The sequence below is a fragment of the Crinia signifera genome, chromosome 5 (assembly GCF_055691185.1).
Source record: "Crinia signifera chromosome 5, ASM5569118v1, whole genome shotgun sequence".
NCBI classification, from domain to species: Eukaryota; Metazoa; Chordata; class Amphibia; order Anura; family Myobatrachidae; genus Crinia; species Crinia signifera.
Genome location: NC_139221.1, coordinates 196,839,014 through 196,862,484, shown reverse-complemented (window position 1 = coordinate 196,862,484; position 23,471 = coordinate 196,839,014). Strand labels below are relative to the sequence as shown.

At 44.2% G+C, this 23,471-nt stretch overlaps 1 protein-coding gene across 2 annotated transcripts in view; it reads right to left on the bottom strand.

The window, feature by feature from the left end:
* Positions 1–23,471, bottom strand: part of RPRD1A (regulation of nuclear pre-mRNA domain containing 1A) — a 199,090-nt gene that overhangs the window by 39,871 nt on the left and 135,748 nt on the right. The window lies entirely within an intron of this gene.

The window sequence follows — 23,471 nt, the reverse complement described above, 5'->3', positions numbered from 1 at the left end:
GGGCTAACGTAATGACTACACCTGTATACCATAGATATTGAGGACCAGTTTGGCCAGCACTTGTCTATAATCATCACCTAAAAGCTATTTATAATAGTTCTGACACATAAAATTATACAATGCCCAGTCATAGATATGTAACTAAAATGGAGAGTTTGTAACTCAACATGTAATGTATGGCCCCCTTGAATAATAATGGCTTACAAGAGGTCCTTGGAATGTTAATGTCATATTGCCTAGTACATTTATAAAGGAGGAAAGCTTTAGATAATTTTAGGATTAAAAAAGAAAAAAAAAATTTAAACATTCAACTGGGCGTATTTAAAATGTTATTTTTTATAAAAGTTTAAATTGAATGATTTTCCAGAAAGAGTATAACATATTACACAGTTCTACTGTTACAAACAGAAGGCAGCATGTGTGCAAGGATTTATGCTTTATTATGATTTAACAGGACTGGTGTTTATGAATAAATTATTTTTGTAGATATATCCATATTCACCACCTGCAATAGAATCTACGAGGGGTAAACAGAGCAAGAGCTTTAAGTGCTGTTCATACTTACTGTTTTGCAGAGCGGACCTGTGCTGCCTATCCTGAGTTTCCTTTGTGACTTTCGTTAACATAAACGTTACAAAGAACACTCATGGCTAGGCAGCACAAAAGTATAGTTTTTGATAAAAAAAAAAATAATTATAATGTGAAAAGAAAATACATGTATTATTGGTAAATTTGTGGCAGGTAATTAAATGTTTGAAGTTGGCAAGACTGCCTTGTGAGTCTGAATGTAAAACTATATATGCGTTACGGCCTGATTCAAAGGTGGATGCAGTTGTATTTGCTAATGTTGGAGATAGTTTCCTGACATGAAACAGGGATAATATGCAAATGCCATCTTCAATCTTGCCCTTTGTGCACCAGAGAGTATTAACACTGAAACACTCATTTATCTGTGAACAGAGCAACTAAATCCATGGTTCTGAAAACGGCACCATTGACACTTGCGACTAGCAGGGCCTGCTATATCAACCATATGTTCTGTTGCATGTACGTAATATATGTGCTGGCTGCTTCCTCCATGAATCGGCAGAACTGTGCAAGTCAGACTCCATGAAGCACCTGGGACTCCGTATAAGGCATCACATTTCATCTAAGCCAGTCCCCAAACTCCTGTGAAACTAGTCAATTGGAGTCTGGGCAGTGGCGTAACTAAAACATATTGCCCCCCCCCCCCCCCCCCTGTCCACTCCTTGCTCCAGCGTCTTATGCAAACGGCCCATCATAAAATGTCTGCCCCCATACAGCAGACACTTTTCTGCTGTATGGGGGCAGACATTTTTTGATAGTCTATTTGGTACTCTTTACCTAGAAGGGCGCCCACGATTTTGATCTTGGGCATCGTAAGGAAAAAAAATTGCGTCGGTCGCATCGCATGCGACCAAAAAAATCGCATGCGATGCGACCGACGCGATTACCCATAGGGAACAATGTTAAATGTCCCAATTGACCCCCCCAATTGTTAATGCCACCCCATGATCAACGTCAACCCGAAGCGTGGCGAGCGGCGGCGGTACGTGTCCTACGACCTTTTCATACCCCCACTATCCACGTCGGCGTGGAGTTGAGAATAGAAAGTGTGGCGAGTGCAGCGTGCCACCAAGCCCGAAGCGCAGCGAGCCCCGCGAGGGGACGCGGACACCTGTGAAGCCCGCGAGGGGACGCGTATACCTGTGAAGGTGTCCGCATCCGCTTGCCATGCTTTGGGCTCGGTGGCTCACTGCACTCGCCACACTTTCTATTCTCAACTCCACGCCGACGTGGATAGTGGGGGTATGAAAAGGTCGTAGGACGTGTACCGCCGCCGCTCGCCATGCTTCGGGTTGACGTTGATCGTGGGGTGGCGTTAACAATTGGGGGGGCCATTTCACACTTCAGGGTGGCTATTTGGCCTCTGTGGACCATTTAACATTGTTCCCTATGGAAAATCAGGTCAATTGGGACATTTAACATTGTTCCCTATGGGAAATCGCGGTAATCGCGTCGGTCACATTGCATGCGATTTTTTGGTACATGCGATGCCCGCGATGGGCGCCCTTCTAGGTAAAGAGTACCGTCCATTTAGATTAGAAGCAGAAGTCAGGAGGCCGGGACCACAGACAAATCTTCTGTGGGTCCCGGGCTCCGATCACGGGTGAGCTCCCGGCAGGCGGCAGTGGTATTACAATCGCCCTGCAGACCCCAGCGCACACACCTTTAAAGCTCCTCCCCGCCACCGCGGGGCTATTGTTATGCCAAGTCTGGGAATGGGCTTAGAAATAGGATGAGGCATTATACGGAGTACCGTGTGTTGGATGGCACCTAATGCACGCAATGCTGCTGATCCCCAAGGGAAACCATAGGGAGTGATAAAGAGGACACTGAGTCTAAAATTTGATCCTAACTAACATTTTTTTTAAATCCAACCTGTACCAGGGCAGGTAGGATATTACTTACTGGTATAGTGGAGTACCTATAATGGGTGCAGAATGTGCACGCCCTATACCCAATACTTACCTCCCGGGAGACCAGCGGCAGTGACACAGAGTATAAGTGGAGAGAGAGTAGGGATTGTCACAGGTGTGGTGCACCAAAGAAGAAATTAATTAATTGACTCTTAAAACATACCTTTTAATAGGTTCATTTAAAACTGCGAAATATACAAACTAACATAAAACATAGAACAGTGAGTACAGTGATTTTTAAAAGATGCACGTGCGGTATTTGCCCGCAATACCTCCTATCAAATAGATCACCTCTCCTAATACCGCCTCTTATTATTTCCCTTAACGTGTCTGGTGGCTGGGATAGCCTGTATGACAGATACCGTTGGGTGTGAGTACTTAAGGTTGGTATGGTCGGTGATCCTTGCTAGTGCCAATGGGTGTCTGAAATAATGCTACATGCGGTTATGTCCCTGAATATATGTCAGGGGTGACAGCAGTTGATCAGTATTACGCGAGGAAATTAATAGTAATGATAGTAAGCACAGATTGGTCAGATTTCCAAATCTCCTGGTGTGTGTGGACTTAATCCTAATTATACACCCAGATTGGAGATTCCCAATTTGTGTGCTACGTTGGATTAAATTTCCTTCTTTCTCAAAATATGTGGGTATGTTCTTATTCACACCTTACATATATATATTGAGTTTTGTTTGTTACAGATATGTGCACAAAAGTTGATTCTTGTGTGGTTAAGGTCTGAATTTTATAGGGGGGTTAGGTTGCCCTGAGGAAGATCTGCGAAGCGTACGCCGGCCACAAAGCCGTGCGGTCGCCTTGCTCGCATACCTCCTGCCTGTGCCTAGACTCAGTCCTTTTTAGGACTCCTACTGTTACATACTGTGTCTGAAATTTCTAGTCCTTATCAGGACTCTAATGTTATATTGTCATATTGCTACTATGCCAGCCTATCTATCACACACGCAAGGGACTCCGTTGAGCTCCCGCGAGTAATTTAGGATCTGCTCTCTCACCGCGCACGGCAGAGCTAACTGCCGTGTACAGCTTATATAGAGCGGTCATAGCCTTTGGTCATTATAACACTGTGTATACCTATACCCAATACTGCTCTGCCATCCGGGGCTAACAAACCCAGTACCCCTTATACCGACCGCTCGATTAGTTCAGAATGGGTCGAGTTATCTGCAGTTAACATTTATCTATTATATGGTGAACATTCCACCTATCAATTGCACATAACAGTATACTCTGAATGAACGGCAGTTGAAATTTACGTGGATACAGGTTGATATTACACGTACTGAAAGTCTGAAGTAATAAATGAGAGGGGACCCATCTGGGATAATTCTCCCCCCATATATATCTCTTAATAAAGAATATACCAGACTGCACATGACCTTTACTCGTGGTTAAACAATCCTTTAACCGACCGTTAGTTCAATTAACACAGAACTGGTTGGGCAATTGACAGATTAGCACCAATCAATTGAACGGTGTGTATCCCTTACTATAAATTGTGTGTATATTAATTATTGACCTAAACAGCAGTTGTTAGGTACTCAAATGTCCTAAAGTGCATGTTATCTAAACTGCACAGAACATCTACCTTTTTGAGATAGTGCAAATAATATGTAACAGTACATTAATACGGGACCCTATTGGGATATTCTTCCCTCCACACAAACTTCTGACTGCGCTCACGGTCAAATTTATCAGTGACCTATCCGCATGAGACCATTGCTCACTAAAACCTGCGGATTAACCAGCAGTCAAATACTGTTCCTTTTTGGTTCTTTTTTTTGTGTATGATGTATTAGTGCACGTTAAACTCAATCGCCGTATTTTAAAGGGGACCTGATAAGGATATTTCTTCCCCTTCATTACCTAGGCAAATGAGATAGTGCAAAATCAACACGGTCGTTCTAATACATGAGAGGGGACCCTTTGGGACATTCTGCCCCCCTATAAAATTCAGACCTTAACCACACAAGAATCAACTTTTGTGCACATATCTGTAACAAACAAAACTCAATATATATATGTAAGGTGTGAATAAGAACATACCCACATATTTTGAGAAAGAAGGAAATTTAATCCAACGTAGCACACAAATTGGGAATCTCCAATCTGGGTGTATAATTAGGATTAAGTCCACACACACCAGGAGATTTGGAAATCTGACCAATCTGTGCTTACTATCATTACTATTAATTTCCTCGCGTAATACTGATCAACTGCTGTCACCCCTGACATATATTCAGGGACATAACCGCATGTAGCATTATTTCAGACACCCATTGGCACTAGCAAGGATCACCGACCATACCAACCTTAAGTACTCACACCCAACGGTATCTGTCATACAGGCTATCCCAGCCACCAGACACGTTAAGGGAAATAATAAGAGGCGGTATTAGGAGAGGTGATCTATTTGATAGGAGGTATTGCGGGCAAATACCGCACGTGCATCTTTTAAAAATCACTGTACTCACTGTTCTATGTTTTATGTTAGTTTGTATATTTCGCAGTTTTAAATGAACCTATTAAAAGGTATGTTTTAAGAGTCAATTAATTAATTTCTTCTTTGGTGCACCACACCTGTGACAATCCCTACTCTCTCTCCACTTATACTTTGCTCAAAATTGTCTGTGGTTGCACACCCCTGTGTTTATAACTAACACGACTACCAATACTTACAGGGGGCCTATCTCAACATTGTAGATCTATATGTTTAAGTCTTGTGCGATCGAACCCCAAAAAAAACCCGATCTCGCAGTGACACAGAGCACTGGCTGGTGCAAAGGTCTCTCGGAAAATGATGCAGGGTCCATTTTACTGGCAATGTGTGTATGCACCGTAGGGAAAATTGCTATGAAAATCTACGTTGTGCCACTTTCCCGGTGACCTGCCTACCACCTACTACAATGTTGCTGCCTCCTATAGAAGAGGAGGCACAGACAGAGATTGCAAACGGGCCACTGCTTGTTCTTTATCTCTTTCCACGTTAAAACTGTTGCTCATACAAATTGGTCGAATTTGTGATTTTACCAATTTGAATGACTTGGTTTTGTCCATTTTCCATTGCTTGGGAGCATATGGTAGATTGTCACTTACTCTCATGCATTACTAGATTTTCTTTCCAACTAGCCAGATCTGGCAGATGATTTGCCAGATAATTGTGTAGTGTATAGCCAGCTTAACTGACGCATTCTACAGTTCCACAGGTGGTTTGTAAAATACTGTATGAACTGTTGGTACAGTAGATCTCAAGGACTCTTTGGTCACCCCTGACACAGACTAATCTAAAGGTGCATACACACGACGTGGTGATGTAAGCCCTAGTTCTAATGCTGCCCATACACGCCCTGATACGGGCGTGAGTTCCGTGCTTAACAAGCAGGGATCACATTGCATTGCATGTGCATGCGTTGTGCATGCAATGTGATGCAATGTGATGAAAACAAAGTACAAAAAGTATGTGCAAGCACATACTTTTTGTACTGTGCAATGAGGTGCCACAGGAGCGCGCACCTCAAAGCACAGAACGCACAGCCCGGCATCGCAGCGTGTATGGGCAGCTTATGTGTTCTCATACAGCTACTTGTGAAACCAGTGAAAATATCGCATACCCTGCCACTGTTATAGTGCATACTTTGTAGTGTTACTATATTGTAAAACATTCATATACAAAATAATAAAAAATATTATCATATAAAAATAAAAGCAAATGTTCTGGAATAGGCAATAATGTGTAGCATTAAGAAAATAGACACAAACCAATATGCAAAGTGGCTCCACAAAAAAAACCATGTCAACAAAATGCCCCAATATTTATCAAACTTTAAATAACAGACTTTTCCTACAGATCTACAGCACCCACAATTTAGACTTGGTTTGTAATTTTGAATTAATGTTGTGAGACATGATGGAGCTTATGTAAAAGTCCACGAGAGGCAGGCACAGGTGCAATTCAGTTAGCCTGTATTGTTAAAGCAGCAGTAATTAATAGATAAAATTAACCTGCCTTTTTTCTTCATTTACTGCAGCTTTTGAAAATACTGTCTCACTAGAATTACACACCTCTCTGCATCTCTCAGGTTACATCATTTCCAATTTTATTTAACATCCTTTTACTGTAAATACCTTTTGTTTCCAGCATTTGCGCAATAACGTTAATCTAAAACAACATTTGCTGTTACAAAGTACTAATTGTGGGTGTAGATGGGGCGTGGGTTGGCACAGGCTAAGAAAATGATGTATTTGCGTAGACAGTCAGAAATAATAATTAGTACTGACCAACATAGACAACAGCTATCCAGGAAAGACCTGATCAGAAATCATTGGTTGGTGGTGCTCCCAAAATTAGTTCAGAAAGTACACTGAAAAGGGAAGTCAAAGAGATGACTCAAGGGAACCAATAAGGTTTTTTGGGGCACACTTACAGATTTTTTTTTTTATTGTAATACGTAATGAATGGTAAATATTAAAATATAACTTTTAATGATAAGCCTTATTAAAATACAATTATGTTTAGAATAAATATAATCACACCTTGTAAGTAATTTGAAGAATATCAAGCCGATTTTCGGCTAATCACTTAGAACTTTTGGCGAAAATGATTAGTCGACTCGTTTGCCAAATTACCTTATTTATATATAATATTGGTAATTCATGAGTGGCAAACGTTTGTCACACTGTACACATCTCACCACCACTAAAACAAACATTTCAATTTGGGGTGTCAGTGCCGTTGGATTTAGGCAATGTAAAGAGAGGGGAGGATAGAGTGATAGGGAGATGGTGGGACTGCACCCTTGTAAACACAGCAAGCGTACTTACCTAGTGGTGAAATACAGCACCAGATATTCCCTATTGGTCTTCCATATAGGTACTGACCCAGCCTATCACTGCTTAGCTGCTGAGTTCGGATGGATTTCATGCGACCCAGTGAAGTATGGCTGTATGCTACCCTTCTAGGTGTTTCCGGTGCCAGTTAGGGGTGAGCCCAAGTGGGCTTCTGCTGTTCGTCCAGATCAGTGTGTTCCAAGCCTGATACCATATGTCATTGCAGGGGTGGTCGTAGAGATTCAGCGAATGAGAGAGCCCAGAATATGGATAGATCTAGAAAGGTGTGGTGCTAACAGGCATCATCCCCATCTCTGCGGTCCACCATCATACTCGTATTGGATGGTTAATGAGAGTCAGGGGGTCATGCGATAGCTCCTCAGAATATATAGTATGGAGAGAAAATAAATATATGCATGTACCCACGGTCCACACTGAGGGAAATGTTTTTCTGGTGTCCGTGTACAATCACATCGAACACCCAAGTCACACCGGGGTTTTAGGTATACTGATTGGGGATTGTTTGACTTTAGACAATAATTGTATAGTCCTTTTGTCCAGGGATACAGTGGATATCCGGTTTTATGTTAACATCAAAGATTAGTACCAGGAATTTATACCAAAAATTTTTTTACCAAAGTTTTTTGTCGTTTTGAAGAGTCTACCTTTCTAGTGTCGATACCTAGGTACGTTTTCACTAGGATGAGCATAGAAATACGTTAACATAAAAGATTAGTCCCAAGAATTTGTACCAAAATTTTGCAGTTTTGAAGAGTATACACTGCTAGTGTTGACACATAATTCAATAGTACAGAGCACCGCAATGCATATCTACACAATTATTTCCCAGCAGGGATACAGTGAGAGCAATGTATTCTAGAGTTGAGTGTTTCACTATCGCCCACTGGATGGTTATGCAAATAAACAGTTAGATAATGGTACTCTACTGGTTAATGCACCCAGTGTGATCCAGCAGGTAACCAACACCCGGTATATGTCAATTCCAATACCAACACTTGTCAGTGTCATCATTGCAAGACAGGAGAAAAAAAGTATACAGGTAGGAGAAAAAAAAAAAAAATATATATATATATATATATATATATACATATACACACACTGTATAATTTAGCCTTCACTCTGCTGTGTAGCAGAGAAACGGGCAGCTTTCAAATAGGTATGACAGTCAAAATTGGGTAACCAATAAAAATATTCTATGTCTATTCTGGCATAGACAATTCATACAGATAAATATCAGGAGGAAGGAATGCGCAGGGTTGCCCCCGTTACCTATGCCGGCTACGGCCGGCGGAGCTTCAATGCTGCTGTCTGCCCGAAGTTGGGAGGGCGGGTGAGGAAGTGTTACCCCTCCAGGCAGCGGGAGGTGCGGGTAGAGCTGGGTGACGGCTGGGTAATGGCTCTGATGTGCCGTTAGTGAGGTCTCATGGCGGTGGGTAGGAGAGACGGATGGAGCGCTGGTTCCATTTGTATCTCCTCTCTCTCTCTGACAATGTTTGGAGTGGTGGGGGCGTGTGTACAGGTGTGTCCTGACACGTGTTTCGCAGGTAGCTTGTTCACAGGGGTGTGTAGGAGGAAGGAAAGGGAAGGGGTATTTGAAGGTAGAGTGGACCAATGAATAAGCTAGTATGTCAATTTGCGCATTACCGTTAGGTAGTGCTGATGTTCTGGATAATGGATAACGCTGCCTAGAAGATATGTGTTGCCCGGTTAATGTTTATATTGCAGGTTGGTTGCCTATGTGTTAAAGACACAAACGGCCATGTCCGTTTGTGGACGCTTAATGCCTCCATTACAAATTGGAGGGTGGAGCGATTAATGCTCGGAGTTAGAATGCAGATAAGGGATATCATTAGGGTGGTTGTAGAATGGAGGGGCGGGCGGAGGGCAGGACGGCTAATGGCATCGATGTATATCTGATCCAGTGCTGGATGGGGTATAGCCTGATATGCCAGAGTGGGATAGGTCTGGAATAGCCCAAGTGCTGCTATTGGGATGTGGGGGATATTTGTGATGAATAAACAAACAGTGATGTCATGGGAAGATGTATGTGTGTTTAAAGGCGCGAGTATGAATATGCTAAGACTGGGTATAAGTGAGGATCACTGACAGGTTGCCTTGGTAATAATATGGGAGAGCCGGGCTGTGAAGTGAATAGCAGGAATACACTGGTCGCAGAGGTAATAAAGAAGGCAGCATAATTGATGTATAATTCGATCTTAATGACTATGTTTAATGTGGTATGATTGTAATAGGTTGAATGAGAATATAGAGGGGGTGTCTATAGTAAAGGGGTACTGAGCTAAATAATATATGTAACAACACGGATAGACATAGTGTGATGCATGAAAAGCAAAAGAATAAAGAGGTGTTACACATTATAATAATTAGACAAAGGTCTATGCGGATTGATAACCGCTGGGGAGGTGTAACCGCATTGTTAAATGTGGTTACAAAGAATAATAACTAGGTTATAGGTCATTGTGGTATAAATCTAGTATAGTGCAGAGAAGACAGCACAGTAGATTGTAGGTTGAACAGAGGCTGCATAGATCATATGTGTCACTCAGAGGAATTAAATTTGATTGTTACATATTTAATTGGTATACTTGTAACTTAATTTAATGAGCCGGAGAATCCTATTCAGGAAGGATTTTGGAATAGATATCATTCCCTTAGGAAAACAAGTTACAAGGACCAAAAAGTACAAGTGTGTATATACACATATACATGTATGTATGTATGTATATATACACCTGCACATACATGTGACATGGGATTCAAAGGAAGGCACTGAAATTGATACCCTCATTGAGGCCCTTGGGGGCAAGTGTTCCTAATTGGAAAATCCACCAGCTTTCCCTGCGAAGGAGTGCTTGATTAGTATCACCTCCTCTTCTGCCCAAATGGATTTGTTCCAGGCCTGAGAATTTCAGATCCTCGGTTTTAGAGGCATGTACTCTGTAGAAGTGTCGGGCTACTGAGGTGAGGGTTTTGAAATTCTCTTTATCCTTAGAGGCATTTCTGATGTTGCCTACATGCTCAAGGATCCTTTGTTTCAAAGGACGGGACGTCATCCCTATGTACTTCATTTGGCAGGGGCAGGTGATGCAGTAGATGATGTTTTGGCATTTGCAATTGTAGAACCCTCTGATTCTGATTTCATCACCATATCTGTCTTTGATGGTCAGGGTGTTGGTAATGTGTTTGCATGCCTTGCAACTGCCGCATGGGTAGCTGCCCACTACTGTGGGTTTTGTTGATCGTTTAGCTACAAAATTACTGCGGACCAGGTTATCCTTCAAGTTGGATGCCCTTCACCAACTCATGTCAACCTTGGAATTCAGGTTTGTGGCCAGATCATCATCAGTAAGGAGGATGTGCCAATGTTTTTGAATAGAATCTCTTACATCTTTCCATTCATTACAGAAGTCACCAACCATTCTGATGGTATGTGTAGTTTCTTCTTGTGCCTTTGGATGAAAAAGGATCTCTTCCCGGGTTTTCTGTTGGACAGCCTTCATGGATTTTTTGATAAGCCTTTTTGAGTAGCCTCTTTCATGTAGTCTATTGGTTAGATCTTTACACAATAGAGCATATGTGGCATCATCCGAGCAGTTGCGCCGTAGTCTGAGAAATTCTCCTTTGGGTAAGTTGGTGACTGTAGGAGGGAAATGGGAGCTACTCCTGTGTAGCAAACTGTTGGTGGAAGTAGTCTTTCTGTGTAGTTCTGCAGATAGGATATTGTTGGTACCTCAATATATGCGTAGATCAAGGAAAGTTATGCTGTCTGGGCTCCATTCGTAGGTGAATTTAAGATTGAGATTATTCACATTAAGGGGGGTATTCAATGTCAGAGGCACGGCTGTCGAGCTAGCGCGACAGCCGTGCCCCTGTCCCGTTCTCGCTTACCTCGACTGGAGCTCGGCAGTTGGGATTCAATGTCCCGGCCGCCGAGTGGCGAGAAGGGGGCGTGGTCGCGAGTTGCGGCCGGGAAGTGACGAGCTGCAGCCGGCAGCTCGTCACTTCCCGGCTGTTCTCGGCAGAACGAACCCGACAGCTAGAGATGTCGGGCTCGTTCTGACAGAAAACCCTGTTCAATGCTGTCGGGGAAGACAGCATTGAATAGGGCCCGTCGAGCATCTCCCCCACGGGAGATGCTCGACGGCGATTGAATCTCCCCCTTTGTCTTTGAATGAAGTTGACGAGATGTTCCGATGTTCCCTTCCAAATTATCAGGATGTCGTCTATATACCGCATCCACATGTGAATGCAATCAATATAGGTATCATCCTGTAGGACAACAAGAAAGGAGGTGAGTGGTGCGCTATCAACAGCTGCTGGCACTGGGTTGTCAGACCCAAAAATAATTGTATGAAGAAAAAGGAATGTGCCAGCGCTGGCTGAATAATTAGGAAGACCAGACGGTATCTCAAAAATATTGCACAAATTTATTTATACATATATAAAAACAATCAAGAAAAATAATAAACACATAAAATAAATGATTGGATAAAAATGAGCACAGGATGCTTAGCTGGTATTGCGGAGCTCCACATGTGTGGAATTTATGAAATAAAGTTAATGATATCTGTTGTACTCTGGTGTGAATGATGGGTGCACCAGGAAAAGGGTGATGATGGAGTCCCATATGATGGTTCCCTGTGAAGGGGTACAGGTGATTCTCCCTATTTGGCGTCTTCTCCTTTTTTGCTGGATGGTTAGGAACTTGGCTTGAGTCCCATAAAGAATTTGTAATCCAATGGAGTATTAGGAGATAATGGACGTCTGTGGGAGAAGGGACATCACTTGAAGAGATGGAAGATGGTAGATTATTCAGTAGCTCAACGCGTTTCCCCGGATGTTTGCTGTCCGGCTTCCTCAGGTGCAAGTGTATGAGGTGAGCTCTGGGCTCAGTTTAAATAGCAGAGAGCTAATTGCTCATTAGGTGCATCTGTGCATGGGTGCTCAGGTTTAAAAAACAAAATAATGCAAATAACAATTGAAATACAATAAAATGAGAACCGTCTGGATAATTGAATAAATAATCTAATGATATAGGTGGCAGCATAAAGAAATTGTAATCACTTTTAACACCTTTAGAGTGTGGGTACGGAGTATTGACCTTTGACCCGTGGGTCACATGACCCAAAACATAATATCATATGAGAATGTAAACGTGCATAGATCTAGCACACAGTAATGATCTTACTAGAATGGAGTATAGGGTTTGTTCCTGTGCTGGCTGAGGTGCGCGGGAGTCCCCCGCCCGCCGCCGATTGCCGGTATCGACGGTACGGGAGGTGAGATCCACACACGCATCCCCGCCAGCATCTGCCGCGTTGCTAGGTGACGGCGCCCGTATGACGCGACAACGTGTCGCGTCACACGGCGTCGCCCGGCAACTGAGCCTGTGCCCCGCCCGCCGCCCAGTCTACCAGGCGGGCCGTCGTGAGCCCGATCACATGGGGCACATACGTATGCGGTCCACCTGCTGCTAGGCAACGGGAAGGGACGCAAGCTGTGGTGAGATGTAAACACCACCCGGAGATTAATCCACCACGAGGGATTCAGGAAACAAAACATAGTGACTCCATAGAATGAATGAAGAAAGGCTGGATATAATGGGGAATAATAATTCACTGTACTAGTATTCACAAAAGGATATAAATAAAAAACATACAATAGAAAATTGGTGGAAAGATATTGAATATGTAGACAGAGAATGTATGAGATACATGGATACAATATAACATGACAGAGAATATACAATTATATATCGATAAATCGATTCTTTTACTTATAGTATATAGTTTAAATCAGGATGCAAATAAAGAAGTAACAGATATAAAATACAATTGAAGACATGTGTGTAACATATTATATAGAAAAGAGCGGTCTAGAGGACAGAATTCAATTCTATTGTTTCATTTAGACCCTCAGGATGCAGGGAATTGAATTTTAAGGTCCAATAGACCTCTCTTTTGCACAATAAGTTTTCTCTCAAGTTTCCAACTGCCTCGCTGCCATCTCTACCTGGATGTCTGAGCGATTTCTGAAGCTGAATATGGACAAAACCGAACTTATTATCTTTCCCCCACCCAGAGCTATGCCCCCTACTAATATCTCTATCACTGTTAACAACACCATCATCTCCCCTGTTCTCCAACTCCGCTGCCTGGGTGTCACACTTGACTCCTCCCTCTCCTTTGCACCCCACATCCAAGCCCTGGCCCATTCTTGCCGGTTCCAGTTACGCAACATTGCTCGCATCAGGCCCTTTCTCTCACAGAGTGCAACTAAGCTGATCATCCACTCATTAGTCATCTCACGGCTTGACTACTGTAATGCTCTTCTCACTGGCCTCGCTCAATCCCAACTAGCTCCTCTCCAATCTGTCCTAATGCTGCAGCCAGGCTTATCTTCCTCTCCCGCCGCTCTAACTCTGCTACTCCCCTTCAACAAAATCTGCACTGGCTTCCATTCCCCTACAGAATCCTCTTCAAACACCTCACACTCACATACAGGGCCATCTCTAATTCCATTGCTCCATATATCTCTAACCTCATCTCCATTCATACACCCTCCCGCCCTCTACGGTCAGCTGACGACTGTCGTCTCTCCTCCACCCTGATCACTGCTTCCCATGCTAGAGTACAGGACTTTGCCCGTGCTGCACCCCTTCAGTGGAACGCACTCCCTCGCTCCATTAGACTCTCCCCGACCTTGCAAAGCTTCAAACGGGCACTGAAAACTCACCTATTCATCAAAGCGTACCCTTCCACTGCATAAACCAGCTGGTTCTCCGACCCCTTGCCTGTTTCCTGTTTACATCCTGCTATCTAACCACCACCCCCTCGCTTGCACCTCTTGTAATCTGTCTGTCTCCCCTTCCTACTAGATTGTAAGCTCCTCCGAGTAGGGCCCTCTTCCCTCCTGTTGGCAAAGCCCACTTCTCTTCACATTTCACTCACAGCTCTCCTTTACTCCAAAACTCAGTGACCATCTTCATACTCATCTCCATCATTGGCCTCAAGCCTCTAGTTGTATGTTGATTGGGTCCTCACTACTTACATTTAAGCTGTAATGTGTATTGAACTGTGGTGCTCTTTATTTGTACTGTATTTTTGTTATTTATTCAATGTTATGCCAAGTTTTTGTCTCCCTGTATTGTTCCTTTGTACGGCGCTGCGAAACACTTGTGGCGCCTTATAAATAAAATTATAATAATAATAATAATAAGTTGTATCTGTCCCCTCCTCGTGCTGTGGAGGCAACATGTTCGAGACCTAGAATTTTAAAACAAGTGGGATCAGATGAATGTTCAGTTTTATAATGGCGAGACACGCTATGTAGCATATAACCCTTCAGGATAATTCTCCTGTGTTCCATAAATCTGGTACGTAGATTACGAGTTGTTCTACCAATGTAGGACAAGTTACAACTACATTTCATAAGATAAATAATATATGTAGAATCACAATTCATGAAACTTTTAGGTATTAAGGGAGGTTCCGATGGTGATATAATCACTGGTGTTTTGTTTTTAGGAACATGATTACACATGGTACAGCACGGATGGTGTAATGGTTAGCATTACTGCCTCACAGCGCTGAGGTCATGGGTTCAATACCCACCATGGCTCTAACTGTGCGGAGTTTGTATATTCTCCCCGTGTTTGCGTGGGTTTACTCCGGGTACTCCGGTTTCCTCCCACAATCCAAAAATATACTGGTAGGCTAATTGGCTCCCAACAAAAAAATTAACCCTAGAATGTCTGTGTGTGTGTGTACATGTGGTAGGGAATATAGATTGTAAGCTCCACTGGGGCAGGGACTGATGTGAATGAGCAACTATACTCTGTAAAGCGCTGCGGAATCTGTATGCGCTATATAAGAAACTGTTAATAAATAAATAAATAAATAATGGTACACTTGTTCTTCCCACATTTAAAAAAACCCTTTGGTTTATTAGGGAACCATGACAAACGGTCTTCTGTTCTGATGATAGTGTCAGGTTTGTTTTTGGATAGATGACTTGGAGCTAATATGGTTTTAAGTGTTTTGTTCTTTTTATAGATGACTACAGGTTGTTTTGGGATAATGTTAGACAGTACTTTGTCTTGTAACAACACTCTATAGTTGCGACGTACTATGTTTTTTATATCTTTTGCACAACTGTTAAATTTGCTTATAAATGCAATATCTCTTCCTTCCTGTTTCATCTTATTGTTAGGAATTTTGGGTCTCAGTAGAGTTTTCCTGTCTATTCCCAAGACTTGGCTATAGGCATTCTGTATCAAGTCTTCAGGATATTCTCTATCACGGACATGGATAGAGTTTGGGCCTGACTGATAAATTTATCTGTATTGGTGCAATTGCGCCGTAAACGCATGAATTGTCCCTTGGGGATGTTGGTTTTCCAAGGGCTATGATGTGCACTTTTATAGTGAATGTATGAATTTGTGTTGACAGGTTTAATATAATTAGAAGAAATAATTTTATCTTGACAAATCTCGAGAGTGACGTCCAGGAAGTCCACAGAGGTCTTGTTGAAAGTATGAGTGAAGGACAAATTATAAAGATTGGAATTAAGTGAACTAACAAATAGTGATGCTGAGTGAATATCCCCATCCCAAATGATAATCAAATCATCGATGTAACGGCCATAGAAGACCAGGCTCGCCCCCCAGTCGCCACCCCACACATGGGTCTCCTCCACCTCACCCATGTATAGGTTTGCATAGCTGGGTGCGAACCTGGTCCCCATGGCCGTCCCCATCGTCTGTAAATAATAATCACCGTGAAAAGTGAAATAATTATGAGTGAAAATATAAGTGACACTGTCCAAAATGAACCTATGTTCCGATGACAATGACTCGTCCCTCATAAGTCTCCTCTGCATAACTTCACATCCTAATTGGTGGGGTATGTGAGTATACAGGGCATTGACATCTAGCGTGAGGAAGGCATAATTTTCCCTCCACACAATGGGTTCCAATTTAGTTAATAGATCGGTCGTATCTTTTATGTAGGACTTCATAGTCGGAACATAGGGCTGGAGAAAAAAATCAACAGGTGGTGCAGAAAGACTTTTGTGTATTTTAGGAAGAAAATAAAAAGTGGGGGTGATGGGGTGTAGGGGTGAAAGAAATCTGTGTTCCTCCCTGGACGTCACTCCCGAGAGTGAAGCACCATCCAATAGAATTCCCAATTCTTTCAGAAAATCATTTGTGGGGTCTTTATCCAAAATTTTGTAAAAATTGGGATCGTGTAATTGTCTATAGGACTCTGATAAGTAGTATTGTTTATTGAGGAGGACAACGCCTCCCCCCTTATCAGCCTCCTTGATGACGAGCTGGTCATCATTTTGTAGTTCCCTAAGTGCATTTTTTTCTTTTTTAGTTAGGTTGGATGGTCTAAAAGTTTTTTTCTGTTCTTTTATGCAGAGTTCTTTGAAGTCCTCTAACGTGATTTTGTAAAAGGACTCAATGCTGGAACTCTTGGCGCTAATGGGAAAAAAACTCTGATGGATTATGAAAAGGAGTTCTGGAAGATGTTTTGAGATAAAAAATCTGTTTGGGGAGATCTTGTGAAGTAGTGTGGTTTTGCTCCCATAATTCTTCCAAACTAGACAAAAGTAGTTCATCATTTTTATCAAGAACAATTGGAAGTGAGTCATCATCTCGCATTTTTAGAGATTTTGATGCAAAATATCGTTTGCGACAAAGTGCGAACAAAGCGATTAAGTTCCACGAACAAATCGAAGATGTTGGGTTCACTTGTAGGGCTAAATTTTAGGCCCTTTTGTAATACAGACAGGTGACTTTCTTCCAATTGTTTGTCCGACAGGTTAAATACACATGGGATACTGGGGGATTTTAATGGTAATGTGGGTTTCTTTTTGAGGCGTTTGCCTCCTCTATTTCCCCTGGACTTCCTTCCCTTTGTCGTTTTGGGGAGTCTCTGATGTGTTGGGAATTCAGATCCCATCGGGAAGTTTTTGGGCGTGCCCCCAAAAAAGATTCTCTAGTGTCTTTTCTATTTTGAACTGGATCTAGATGGATTTTTTTGTTGTGATAAGGTGTAACATTTTGGGGCTTTTCAGTTTGTCCAAAATGGCATTTTTTATAACCATTTTGTGAAAAATGTGGTGAACGGTCTCTTTTATATTCAAATCTTCCCCGGCTATTATAGGTGGGTTTATATTGGTTATTCCCCTCTGCATCTGAATTTTCTCTAGTATTTTCCACACGTCTGTTATAAGTTCTAACTTTGTCATTCTGGTAATCGTACAGATCACGTTTGAACTTTTTTTGTTTAGTGAAGACAAGATCTTTTTCGAATTTTAGAACTCTGTCATTAATCAATTGATCTTTCTCCATAAATTTCTCGTCTGTCTTAAATCTGTCTAGTGATTTTTTCAGTTCCTCGATATCTTTTTCTAATTTGTTAACTTTATTCATTCTGTATTTAATTATTAACTTCATTAGTACAAATGAGCAAGATTCTAAAGCTTGGTCCCACTCAGATTGGAAAGAGGGATCATCATGAAAGATGGACAACTTCCTTTTCCCACCATCCAAGGAAGAGGTTAGCATATGTGGGCGCGCACGCGGCCCCCAATGCTGACCACGTTCCCTGGATGTAGTAATGGTTTTTCGAAAACAAAGTAGTTCTTATGGAGTACGAAATCCAGCAGATCTAATAAGAACTCATGGAACGGTGTAATGCCTTCTATCTCCAAGAAATAGCGCACATCCAATACGAGTATGATGGTGGACAGCAGAGATGGGGATGATGCCTGTTAGCACCACACCTTTCTAGATCTATCCATATTCTGGGCTCTCTCATTCGCTGAATCTCTGCGACCACCCCTGCAATGCCATATGGTATCAGGCTTGGGACACACTGATCTGGACGAACAGCAGAAGCCCACTTGGGCTCACCCCTAACTGGCACCAGAAACACCTAGAAGGGTAGCATACAGCCATACTTCACTGGGTCGCCCGAAATCCATCCGAGCTAAGCAGTGATAGGCTGGATCAGTACCTATATGGGAGACCAATAGGGAATATCTGGTGCTGTATTTCACCACTAGGTAAGTACGCTTGCTGTGTTTACAAGGGTGCAGTCCCACCATCTCCCTATCACTCTATCCTCCCCTCTCTTTACATTGCCTAAATCCAACGGCACTGACACCCCAAATGTAAATGTTTGTTTTAGTGGTGGTGAGATGTGTACAGTGTGACAAACGTTTGCCACTCATGAATTACCAATATTATATATAAATAAGGTCATTTGGCAAACGAGTCGACTAATCATTTTCGCCAAAAGTTCTAAGTGATTAGCCGAAAATCGGCTTGATATTCTTCAAATTACTTACAAGGTGTGATTATATTTATTCTAAACATAATTGTATTTTAATAAGGCTTATCATTAAAAGTTATATTTTAATATTTACCATTCATTACGTATTACAATAAAAAAAAAAAATTCTGTAAGTGTGCCCCAAAAAACCTTATTGGTTCCCTTGAGTCATCTCTTTGACTTCCCTTTTCAAAGTACTAATTGTACTTAACAAAAATCGCCACTAAGTGTATGTTTACAGTCACATTCACATATGGGGGAGTACAGTCACATCCTATATGGGGGAAAGCAAATTGAAATCAGAGGGAGTACGGTTTTCTTTATGTTCATTTATGTGCACAGGGGTGTAAAGTTGTAGTGGGCCCTGGAAATTTCTGTTGGATATGTCCTAATGGGATGCGGTCATTCGTCAGACTGCATTTAGGTCTACAGTCATTAGGTCGACCCCACTAGGTCGACTGGCAGGAAGGTCGACCTGACTTAAGGTCGACATGGGCCAAGGTCAACATGACTTAAGGTCGAATTTGCATAAAAGTCGACATGAGGAAGGTCGACTGGTCATAAGGTCGACATGGGTTTTTCACTGTTTTTTGAGCCGACATGTGCCGACAGGCGGTATTTCATGCCCTACCATCCACTAGGGCGTGGTGGAAAAATAAAATAGTGTGCCGAGCGCAGCGAGGCACCGTGCCCGAAGCATCGTGAGCGAAGCGAGCGATGCGAGGGTCCGATTCTCATTGCCAACTGTGTCCATGTCGACTGTGTCGACATTCGGATAAAAAAACAGTGAAAAACCCATGTCGACCTTATGACCAGTCGACCTTCCTCATGTCGACCTTTATGCAAATTCGACCTTAAGTCATGTCGACCTTGGCCCATGTCGACCTTAAGTCAGGTCGACCTTCCTGCCAGTCGACCTAGTGGGGTCGACCTAATGACTGTAGACCTAAATGCAGTCTGACGAATGATCCCATTCCGTCCTAATAGCTGGAGTTGTGGCCTTATGCCAACATACGTAAAAAAAAATTTGGTACTTATGTAATATCTGGGCTCCCGTTTTTCTTATGAGACCGCGTCCCCGCGCGGGGCTCGCTGCGCTCGCCACGCTTCGGGCACGGTGGCTCGCTGCGCTCGCCACACTATATAAAATCAACTCCATGCGTAGTTGGATAGTAGGGGTATGAAAAAATGGGGTGCATTTAACATGGGAGCCCAGATAATACATAAGTACCAAATTTTTTTTAGGCTGGGGGGGCTGATATTGTGCCCCTCAGCCTGGGGCAAGTACAGAGGGGGGTGCTATCAGTGTGACAGCTCCCCCCTTACCAACCCTCTCAGCACAGGAAGAAGGGACTGCGGCTTCTGCTAAACAGCAGCAGCCTCCTTGCACCAACACAGACCAGCCAGATGGAGAATGAAGCTGCTGCTGCGGCTGCTGGTGAGGAAGGCGGGCAGACCCAGGCTGCTCCATCAGGTGGCCGAACAAGACTAAACACATTTCTCAGTATTGATTGTAACATATGTGGCAAAAACTGTGGTAAGTACTTTATAGGCATGAGCTGAGATGGCACTTAAACCACCACTAAACCCAATTGCAACTTACAGATTTTGAACATAAATTGTTAAATTCTAAACATGAGGGCACCAATGAAATGTATGTTAAGCAAGGGCGTAAATACCATAGGTGCAAGGGGTGCAGCTGCTATGGGGCCCAGAGCTGAAGGAGCCCATCTTTGCTGTTTACATAATATGTTTTAAATACATTTTTCACCATCAGTTGCTAAATAGGGGGCCCTTACAAACATTTGCTATGGGGCACACAAATATCTAGATATGCCCTCTATACACATCTCTTATATATTTAGCCAGATCTGTCACTCATCCCCTGTGTATATAACGTTCCCGCCCAGCGGGATACACAAACCCGCCCCCCCCCAGGGAAAAGGCCAGTGTTCTATGTGTATAACGTTCCCGCCCAGCGGCATACACAAACCCGCCCCCCCCCTAAGGAAAAGACCAGGGTTCTACAAACCCCACCCCCTTGACATCACCTCCCCCCACCCAGCCAGGGCTACAGTACACACCCACCATCCACCATTACTCCAAAGCCACGGTACTTGTTTCCTAGCACGACGCCTGTCGTGGGTGATCGCATACCTTAAGTTAAGGTAACTTAAGGTATGCGATGGACGCAACCGAAGCAATATTTGGCTATTTTTAGCCTTTATTGCCGGCAATGAGAAAATCACGTTGATCGCGTCCATCGTATGCCATTATAATGGCATGCGATCAACCCGATTTTCCATAGGGAACAATGTTAAATGGGCCAATGGCCCCGATTTTTGATTGTATAGGCACCCTAATGGGTAATTTGTATTTTAAATGCCCCCACATTGTTAACGACAACCCATGATTAACGCGAACCCGAAGTAATGCGCGTCCCCTCGCTGCGCTCGCCACACTATATAATATCAACTCCACGCCGACGTGGCTAGTGGGGGTATGAAAAGGTCGGTGGACGCGTACCGCCGCCGCTCGCCACGCTTCGGGTTGGCGTTGATCGTGGGGTGGCGTTAACAATGGGGGGGGGGCATTTCACCCATGAGGGTGGGTATACAATGAAAATTGGGGTCTGGGGGGCATTTTACATTGGGGCCAATGTAAAATCGGGTCCCAGGGACCATTTTGCATTGGTTACAATGTAAAAAATCGCGTTGATCGCATCGCATGCGATTTGGTTGCATGCGATGGACGCGATTTTTTGGGTCCCGATGGATGCAATTAATATCGCTGACGCCGTGCTAGGAAACAAGTACCAAAGCCACCATCCACCATTACTCCCAAACCCCCCAGACCCCCGTGACACCCCCCTCCCGCGATTGGCGGGCCCCCCCGAGACCACCCCACCCGCGATTTGCAGACCCCCACAACCCCCCTCCCGCAATTTGTGAACCCCCTCCCGCGATTCAAGCACCCCCTCCCGCGATTTGCCGACCCCACCTCCTCCCGTTAATCGCAGATCCCTGCACCAAGATTCAAATTTTTCTAAGGTGCCGGGACACGGAGCATAGCTCCGCCCCCCACACCTGGAAGTCCCGCCACCGAGTTCTGATTGACCCATGGCCTATTCAGTCAGATATAATGGATGACCATCGATAGCTACAACAATCAATGGTTATCCAAGTAATATATGTTACTACTATCGATGGCAGGGTGCAATATCGCCATGAATGCCAACCATCGATGGCGTCTGCACCAATGCCCATCCCTACTCTGCAACAGCCAAAAACCTTTACTTCCCCTCATGCCCACAGCCTCCTGTTCTCCTGCCCCTTAACTTCCACCAGTGGGGACCCGCTCACCCTGTGTTGCCCATATTCCCCCTATCATGCTTTACAGCCTCCTGCTATCATGCACCCTAACTCCCACCCAGTAGGAGGAGACACTGACTCCTGCAGATGCACCGTCCTGCAGTGACGTGCGGTGAGGTTAGTGTTAGGGGAGGCAGTTGTTTTGGAGACAGCAGGGGGGACGCGGGGACAGTGACAGCGGGGGGGATTCGGAGAAAGTGAGAGCGGGGGGGATGTGGGGACAGTGACAGCGGCCAATGCGGGGACAGTGACAGCGGGCAATACGGGGACAGTGGGGTGGGTGCAGAGAAACTGAGAGCGGGGGGGGGGGGGCGTGGACAGTGACAGCAGGGGACAGTGACAGTGGGTCGATGCGGGGACAGTGACAGAAGGGGATGTGGGAGAGGGTTGAAGCACGATTTTCTTTTGAAGCTTACAGGGCTCCAGTGTCAGGAGAGCCGGGCCACCCAGCGGAGTGGATACAGCTGAACCGGCACAGCATGAAGAGAGCCAGTCTGGGCTGCTGCGGCGGGAGGAGGGATGGGAGCTGGGCCTACCGGCAGGGTCCGATGACAGTAAGACAGCCACCGCAGTGCACACTCAGAGCGAATGCTACAGCCGCTGCTTCAGGGGATCAGAGCAGCCGGGAGCTTACACACAATGCCTCCCGACTTCAAGATACAGCACACCTATGACCCCAATCAGCAGCATTTTAACGCTTCTAACATGCCCCCCCTTCTCCGCTGCACGGGATGAGCAAGAGATGGACAGCATCCACACGAATCCCCGCTGGCCTCCTACGCGCTGCTGCGTCCCACAGCTCGACACAAGGTGAGCAGGAGCCGGACAGCCAACACACTAATCCGCCCTGGTCTCCTTCACACTGCCCGACAGCCTCCGCACTAATCCCCGCTGGTCTTTCACGCTGCCACATCCCAGAGCATGGGCTCTGCCGACCTGCAGCAGCAGTAACGCTGCACTCTTTCCCACAGCTGCTGGAGCTCACCCTCCACTGGAAGCCCCCTCCCTATGCCCCTAATCCTATAACATCTGTCTCAGTGATGTGGGCTGACGTCCCTGTCACTGAGGCAGATGTGCAGGTGCCGCTTCCCCATTATTTTTTTTCAATGGGCTGCCCCACCACTGCTGACAGTTTTCCATGGTCAGCGTGAGGCACAGGTCCCTCTGCCTCCCACAGAGCATCTCACCCCATACACTGCAAAAAATATACCAATAAGATATTTACAGTATAACACAGTCTACAGGAGGCATGTCCAACGTTGGCCCTCCAGATGTTTTGAAACTACACATACCAGCATGCTTTGCCACAGTGTTGCTATTAGGGAATGCTCAAACTATTGCAAAGCATGCTGGGATGTGTAGTTTCA